Source organism: Parasteatoda tepidariorum, chromosome X2 (genome assembly GCF_043381705.1).
Source record: "Parasteatoda tepidariorum isolate YZ-2023 chromosome X2, CAS_Ptep_4.0, whole genome shotgun sequence".
NCBI classification, from domain to species: domain Eukaryota; kingdom Metazoa; phylum Arthropoda; class Arachnida; order Araneae; family Theridiidae; genus Parasteatoda; species Parasteatoda tepidariorum.
Window position 1 is genome coordinate 13620397 of NC_092215.1, and position 9386 is coordinate 13629782.

Here is a 9386-nt window from a genome sequence, read left to right on the forward strand (position 1 = left end):
TATATAATTTAAGATTACTTTTTTGTCTTGGGCTTTGCATTTCATTTTTGATGCATTAAAAGTTTTACTTTCACCGCTATAGTTGATTACACGCGTACAGAAATGATATTTACCATTTTACAATGGAATTAATAGGTGTCTCAAAATATACTGCATTCTCTTCAAGAATGAGCGCTAATTCCATCAATTTTTATTACGCTTATATATATATATATGCACCACCTCTTTTATATGACGATTTATACAGGCTCATTGTATAAAAAAATAATCATAATTATCGCTGAATTATGCTTCACTCTGAAAACGAATATTTAAATCATGAGACAAAGTTTCTCATAGAGTACCAAATTCAATTTTCTTTAAAAGTGAAAAAATCAGTTTTTTTCAAGTTATGAGAATTTTAGAGGAATGAGTTATTAAATGTAGAGCAGTAGTTCAAATTATTCCCCTTTGCAACCTTTTCTCCTCTTTTGTTTCCAGGATGACATTCTTTGTGAAATTTTGAATGGGTTGTCTAATTTGTTATTCCCCCCCCCACATTGGCAATTTGAAAAACACTTAGCTGTTTCAAAAACCAACCCATCCGTGAGATCTGCTAAATCTCGACTTCTCAAAGTCAGGGCTAAAGAGAGACTAGAAGGACTTTTCTCACTCCTTTGAAGAGACTCGTGCCACTCTGAGATTCTGATTTCAGTCAGTGACGTCACGGCGGCGCAGCATCAACTTCTAGCTTTAAAAACAAATTGTTTGGCCTGTAACTAGCATCTTTTTTTTAAACTTATTTCAATACACTCATTGTTTTATATATTTCTTTATTTATATTGAGGTGATTTTCTTCTTATCTGATAGCAAAACGTCTACTGTAGAAGTCAAATATGAGCTTGCTTGATAGTGACCGGCAAGAATTATTATAAAACACAAAATGAGAAAACGCAATTTCTATGTCTCATTTTAGAAAATATGAAGATGACATCAACTGAATTATAAGATATAGAATTTATTCTGATGTGAATAAAAAGACTTATGACTTTTTTTTTGTTTAGACATTTAAGAGGTTTTAATTTCGACACTGAAATCAATACCTCCCGCTACTTTAGAAAAGAAGAAAAAATGTACAAGGACAAAAAATAAATAAGTAAATAGCATCCTGAACTCAAAAAATAAAAGTTATTTATGCATGAAAATTCTTCCAATTTAATAAGATATTTTTTGATGTAATTATTCAAAATATTTATGCATTTTAATTTTAACACCTTAGTTTTAAATATTTATTAGAAAGTGTAAAGTTTTTATAATTGTACGCTCAAAGATTATTTTTTTAGTAATTAACATTTAAGATTTTTGTTTCCTAGTGATAATATATACAAGAAATTGCTATTACAATTATAAATAAGAAAATGTATTAAAATTAGCCATCCCAATTGATAAAATATAAGGACTCTTTTATAGTTACATATTATTATCGGACAAAATGTTACTAAAAAGATGTTTATTTAACAGTACAAGTTTAAAACTAAAATTAAAAAATGATAGGAAAACGATGACGACAACCTTTGAGATATTTTTCTAACTTTAAAATGCTTTTTTTTTTCTTCCTTTTTTTAATACTATAGGGAATACAAAGAAAATGTATGAATATTATATTTTTGAACTGAAATAATTTGTTAGCAGTGTAATGCTTGACAGCTATTATCAGAAAAGTGTCGAACATTCAACTCATTTCTTATTGAAAATTTGAGCAACAAAGTTTCCATATCCTCTCGTTCTGATATTTGAGATTTGTGTGTGGCGTGACGTGACGTCATGAGGTGGAATATCGTAGCCTCAGCTTTAAGTATGGAATGAACCAGCCCTTCTACATCTTCTCTTTAGCCCTAATACCAGTAAGTTACAGCCTCTGCATTTAGATATAAGCCGTGACTTAAAAGTGTGCTACAGGAAGACTACGATTCCCAGATATCTTGCCCAACTAGAAACATTCATATCAACTGCAGTCGATATAAAAAACGCAATTCTTGATTTCAAGGAATACACTGTATAGAGAAGAACTGGAAATTGTAGCATAAGAAATTGCTTCAGCAGTCAACTCCATATGCTTTTAATTTTGAATCCAATCCAGAAGACAAGGGAACTCCATCATCAAGTAGAAAATGGCAGAAATTTGCGGTCGTGGAGGACTTTTTGATAGAACTATTCCGCATTTGCGTTGCATGGAAAGGAAAACCTCGAAAACTTTTCGCGGTTAGCCTGACGGCAAGGGGACTCTACCACTTGATTCGTCTACAACTGAGGATATTTTACGTCACTGTAGTCAGTACGAGCCGGGGGCGGAATTCGTATGGACCAGCCATTCCTGGGATTCGAACCCGGCTAATATCATTGGAAGGCTAATACTCTATCACCGGAGCCACCGCGGCTATTTAGACACTATTCAAGACTATTTTCTTTTTACTATTTTCTGTTCAGCCTGCTTCTCTTTACTATATGCTGTTTACAATCTGCTGTTTACTATCTGCTGTTTAATAGCTGCTGATTACTATTTGCAGTTCAATGTCTGCAGCTTACTATCTGCTGATTACTATCTGCTGTTTACTATCTGCTGTTTACCATCTACTGTTTACTATCTGCTGTTCCAAGACTATTTGCTATTCAACTACTCAAATTCCATTTTAGTTTTTGTATAAATTAGAAAAAAAAAACTTTTTAAAAAATTCTCCGGGGAAAAACAAAAACCAAACATCTTGTATGGATTATTTTATAAGAAAATGAAGTACTATTTTATTTAAATAGTTTTTGGTATACTATGGTATGTAGTAGCTTTGTGCAGTTAAAGGAAATACCAAACCGTTATAAATAGTAATATTTAATCTTTAGAAGCATTTTTATTCATGTTCTCATATATATATATATGATTTCCAGATGAAAGTTTCTACATTCCAAAAAACATTGCTGGAGTGGACCAAGAAGAAAGATTATAATAGAAAAATAAGAATATAAATTAAATAGAAATATTAGATCTTGGAGTTCCAAGCCCTTTAACTCATATTTTTAAGGCGTAGTTTTTCATTATGGTTTTAATAGTAAAAGAAACAACACGCACTGTCATTCACATTTATTTCACACAAATATATTTACTATAAAAGTTCAAGCAACAGAATAATAATAAGAATATAAGTCAAATTTTTTTACATTATTGTAATATTTAATAAAATAGCCTTACACATTGATTTATTTATATAACAGCCAGTATAGTGAGGGCATAATTTTTGCAAGATTCTAGAGTATATACTTGTATTTGTCAAGAGAATACCAGTCATTGATTATGAAGATTTTAAGATTCCTTAAATTAGATGGAAGAGGAAATAGCTGTTGGATGTGTCCTTTCATCATGTTTTCTATTGGGTTAAGATTAGGACTGGGCGATGTTAGAAATTATATATCGTGATGCATCGTCAGTTTTGTATCGCGATATAGCGATGTTTTGCGATATAGTATTTTTGAATTTCATTTACTTGTAAGGCACAGAAAGTCAGATTTCTATCAAAACTTCATACTCAGATTGATTTAAATCAATTTATAAATTTGAAGATATATATGTTTTGCTTAAGAAAGATATTAAATAAATTGACTACAATGTACAAATCTTACTTAAAATATTTATTGAAATGTTTGTTTAGAAATTCATAATACGCGTAAAACAAAGTGTTAAAAACTTTTTTTAAAGCGTTTTTTACAAATTAATATTTTCTTGTACTATTATGCATAAATAATTACATAATTATTAAGTTCGATCGTAATGTTCAATTTCTAAATGAAACGTTAAAAATTATTTGTATGTTTAAAACAAAGTGCTAAATAAATTTTAGAAAAAAAAAACGCTTTTAAAACACTATTTTTTATTATTATCATTTCAGATATTATAGTTCTATTATAGTTCATTTACTTCACATTAGAGCTGCACAATAGGCTATTGGCGACGGTCTGGGAAGCATCCCCGAGGATGATCCAGAGACATGCCATCACAATTTTAATCCTCTGCAGATGGGATGGCACCCCCGCTTCGGTATCTCGACGACCTGCACGCGAAGTCGAGCACTCTACGGCAGAACAGTTTAGCGAGGACCAATACCGCACACCCTCGGTCCCTACGCAGACTGATCCAAGTCGTCACTCACCCGTACACTGACCGCAGCCAGTGATGCTTGACTTCGGTGATCTGCAGGGAACCGTGTCTTAACGATCAGTCCACTGCGGGACCTTATCATTTCAGATAAATAATTAAAATAAATTAAATAATGACCGAATTATGAACGAAAAACAAAGTAAGATTTAATTTCTTAAAAATAAAACAATTGTGATATTCGATAGTATATTTAGCTAATTAACAAATAATATGAAAAGAATATTTTTCAAAAAAAATTATTATTCTCTCTAATGAAACGAAGTGCTAAATGATTTAAAAAAATGAATAAAATACGCAAACCTTTCAAATATTTTTGTATAAACAAAGTTGATTGACTTAGTTCAATTCCAGATGTCAAAAATAAATTTTGTTTTAACTTTATTTCTAAAAATAAAAGCAACACGATTTATAAATTTAAAATCAGTAATAAGAATTCATTAAATTATTAGAAGTTTCATCCAAAAAGTTTTTAATAAATTAAAAGAAAGTAAAAAAATAGCCTAACAAATTCAATTCTTTATGGGCGCCTAAATTAGATTGCCGATAATTTTCACATTTAAAAATAAAAAGAAGTTTTTTTTTAAAAAAAAATCTTATCTAATTAATGAAGAAACTCTTATTTATATATTATTTTCAATAATAGATTGCCTTCAGAACAAGGTAACACAGCGATCACGAAGTCAGTCCCACTGAAAATATTCTACAAGAAAAGTCGCGACAAAGAAAAATAAAGCTAAGAGCTGCGAAAAGGAACATGCGATATAACGATATGTGTTCGCAAAACTCTGATTCTGATTCTACAGCTCTTCAATCAAGGCCATTTCAACATAACGAAACGAACATCGTCTTCCACAGCGCGAGTCGACATCGGAACGTAAGACAAGAGTCTTATATCGCTATATCGTTATCTTATATCCTGGCGTGTCTTATATCGCTATATCGTTTTGCGCTCGTTGTCTTTACTCGACGGCTTAAATCAGATTTCTGATGCATCGCCTTGAATGAAAGTCGCTGTATCGTCTTGCCCATATATGCGGTAAATTGATATGTCTCGATACATCGATTTATAGCCCAGTCCTAGTTAAGATTTTGGGCTTTGCAGGGACCAGGGAAGGCGTTGAATATCAGAACTGATGTTCATAGGATCAATTTTGCGTGTTTCTAGCAGAAATATATGTGCATCTACGGAGTAATATTGCAGAATGCTCTTAACCTGCCAATATTGCAAGGTATTGCACGGTTTTTTTGTTTATACCCGAAAAACTTCAAGCAACCATACTAGCAAAAGATGCTACACTCCCTCCAGACTCTTATATAGCGCGAATGATCAAAAAAGAATACCTAAAATGAGTTGCCAAATTACGTCAGTGCAAAATAAGGTGTTTTATCCACCCTTATAATCTGTTTCCAGGGGAGTAACGCCTCTCCTCATACTATTTCAATTGAATTCTCGAATTTTCTGAAGAAAGAAAAATTTCCTCACAGGCGATCGATTAAGCATTCCCATACATTTGTAATTTTCTACGCATGTTTTGCGTTGAAATTGGTTGGAGGTGCAATAAAGTCTGAGGTACAATTTATTGATCCATGTCTTATTTAATAGTGTAAATTACGTCTTAACACCGACTGTGGATTCTGCTTAAAACTTTCGATATAACTGCGTTTGTGAATTCAGTAAGGATTCAGTGATTCTTAACGATTTTGTTTTCGGCTAAACGGACGCCAGCATTAAGCCTTTTTTTTCAAATCGTGAAGGATCTGCCATTTTATTCAATTCTATTGCGTTTATCAGGACAAACATCCACGTGACTTACTTATATTACCATTCTGATGAGAATTTATTCATACTTATATACTCAGCCACTATCGAGCACTTAAGAGAAAAATCCATCTGATTCATTGGCCAATGCGTGTATTTTTATCTGTCAAATATTTTGAATAAAAAAAATCAATACAAAAGTCAATTGCTTAGAACCGTTTGAGTTTTCCTTCTTATTCTTAGACAGTTGTCACCTTAAGTTATTATCAATAATTCAAACTGCCAAATTTAGAGAAAAAAAATGTATTAGTATGCTTTTATACTTATTATAAGAAAATGCGCAATAATTGTTTCATTTGGTATTTATTTCTATAAAATGTTTAACACCGTTAGTAAAGAAAAGGTAATTCCAAGTGTAATAAGGAAATTATTTTTAAAATTTTTTTTCCGCATTATGAATTTGTAAAATGCAGGTCTAAAATATTTATACTGCTTAGTTTGATAGAAAAAAAATTGTTTTCCTATATTCTAAAGAATCATTTTTTATCGATAGGTTCATGGGTAAAACTATATATATATATATNTATATATATATATATATTGAACGGATTGAGCCACTTGGTAGTTCTAATGCCAATACAAAATTTTTAGAAAAAGAACATATTCAACAACTTTGTTTGCAGATCAGAATTTATTTCTCTTGGGAGTCTAAAAATCTTTTCTAACAAATTAATTTCAGTTTGTCATTTGTAATATTTTTAAAAAGAGTAGATATAAAAAAAATTCAAAAACACAAAAATATTTCTCTGTCTAATTATTTTTTTAAACTGAATATGAAATTCCATTGTATTTTGATGTTTCTGAAATACTATTCTATTCAAATGCAAATTCAAACCCCTGGAGTAAATAATGAAAAGATACTATTTATCAAAAAAAAATAACACAATGCATAAATAAATTAACAATAATGAATTATATACAAACGATCTCAATTTTATCGTCGCTTTGCTTTCGACGAAAAATTATGAATTGAACTCATTTGTATTGATTGAGCATAAAAATTAACGAAATGTTCTTTCTTGTTTATAAAATTAAACAATGGATTTCCTTTATTGTGTCGGATAGTTTGATTTCAGTTTACACAAGAATTCTCATTTTATAGAAACAAAGGAAGAAACGCATAAACAATATTATATATGATATTAAGCGTAGTCACGCTTAATTTAAGAAAATATGAATACAAAACTAAATAAACAAAACATTTAATCGAGTTTACTTTTTACACATGGTTGTTTGAAAAATCAGCTTTAGTCTATTTTAACAAAATTACATTCATTTACAATGTTGATCTTTTAAATCCATTTTTTGTCTCGGAAGTATTTGTTTTTTTGACAAACATATCAACTGATTTTGTAATGTCCTTTATTTAAACTCTGGAAGATATTTTTATTAAGAATTTTAACTATAAATTGGTTAAGTGTATAATTTGTCATTTACTATTATTTCTATTTTTTTTTAAAAAATTAAATTGTCTAGAAAGAATTTGTTAGCTATTTAAAAAATCAGAATATGTTTTTTCATATGAAAACGAAGTGGACAATGAGATGGAATTGGATAAAAAAGATAATTGTTTGACAAACATCATATTTTTTTAATTTCAAATCAGTACATGTATTAAAAAGGGATTCATTTCCTGTAATTTTGAAGAATAAGAGTTTACTAAATACGATTTTTAGAAGTTTCTTGTAGAATATCTGGTATCGACTATACAATAGTTTACGAGCCCATTTTTAAAGAAAAGTACAAACATGTACAAACTGTACAGGTTCAATAACACATGATTAACAAAATCAATCTACTTCGTAAAACATCTCGTTTACAAAATCAGTATATTAAACAGAAATGATAAAATAGGTATGAGACATTTGCTATTGTATTTTCAATTAATATTAAGAAATTATTGCTAAAACAATTCAGGTGAATTTACTTTCAGCACCTGCTTAAAATTACATTCTTCACTAAGGAAAACAGCATGATCAAAACTACCAGAATATGGTCACATTTGCCGTGCTTTATGCTGTTTAACAGAAGAACAGAAGACAAAATAATTTTTACTAACTTGCTTTAGTATTGACTTTTGGAAAAAATTAACAATAATATATGATTTTTATTAATAATTATTTGATTCGGGAAATGAAGGCGTAGTGAAACCCACTAAAAGTGTTTTGGAAAACAGTGGAATTCATTTTAATTACAAGTAATGATTGTAAAGAAAACTTTGAAGCTAAGTAAATAATTTTCTTGTTCAGTTTCCAAAACACCATATATAAATACACTAAGTGAACTACGTCACCAAATTAGTATTCCTAAAGTTATCTAAAGTTACATTTTTATTTTCTTTCGAGTTTATTTCAAAACATGTTACTATGAAAATTAATAAAATAAACGTTAATTGAAATAAAAAAAGGAGCTTTGTACTTTAAAGTAATATTAATGGAGAAAATGCACTAATTCATTGAGAAAAAACGAAGAAAAAAATTTTAATATTATTACTGACACCAATGATAATTAATTTTGCTAATAGTTACTAACTGTAAAATTAAAATAAGCTGTGTACTAAAAAGCAAAATTGAAATGGTACTAGCTCGTTTAAGGGAGCATAAAAAAATCGGCAAACTATTATTGTCGTCAATGTTCCTTAATTAATTTTGGTAAGCGGTGCGAAATGAAATCTAAAAAAAAATAAGCTATGGACTAAGAAGCAATATTAATAGAGGGAATTTACTTATTCTTTACTTTCTTCATACTATTATTAACACCAATGATGCTTAATTTTGGTAATAGGCACTGTTGGCATTTTGGTAATGTGAGCAGTTTTAATTGGTACCAAATATACTCGTACGTAGGAACAAAAACTTTTGTCAGTTTATTTGGTGCCTATTAAGGCTTCCCCAATAATGCGCACTTTTATGATAGGAATTACGTACCCACGAAGAGAACAGTAGTAAGTTGCTGGATTGTGTTAAATTTTAAATGTCAGGAATTGCCTCGAGCAACCGCATTATGTCAGATGATTCTGTACACAATTAAGCTATATTTTGAGGCTAATAACGTAATAAAGTAAATAATAACATAGATACTGTTGTAAAGACTTAGAGAAAGGCAACAAATATTAACAAAATGAAGAAAAAAAATGAAATTTTCTCAATTTTTGTCTAACCGCTTTTTTTCTTAAATGTAAATATTAAAGCAAAGAACACTAATGTGAAAATTAAAATGCTTTGAAGAAAAAAACCTAGACACACTTTCTCTTTATATAAATGTATCAACTAAAATGCATATGATAATGCCACTGAACGCTTTAGGGTCAATATGGAGCCGTGAATTGGTAAGATCGGGTAAACGATTATAGAGAGGAAGTCTCATTGTATATATATATATATA

General features: G+C 29.7%; 1 protein-coding gene across 5 annotated transcripts in view; it reads left to right on the top strand.

Annotated features, from left to right (window-relative positions):
- Positions 1-9386, top strand: part of LOC107454859 (cytotoxic granule associated RNA binding protein TIA1-like) — a 975013-nt gene that overhangs the window by 515539 nt on the left and 450088 nt on the right. The gene's annotated exons all lie outside the window — the stretch shown is intronic.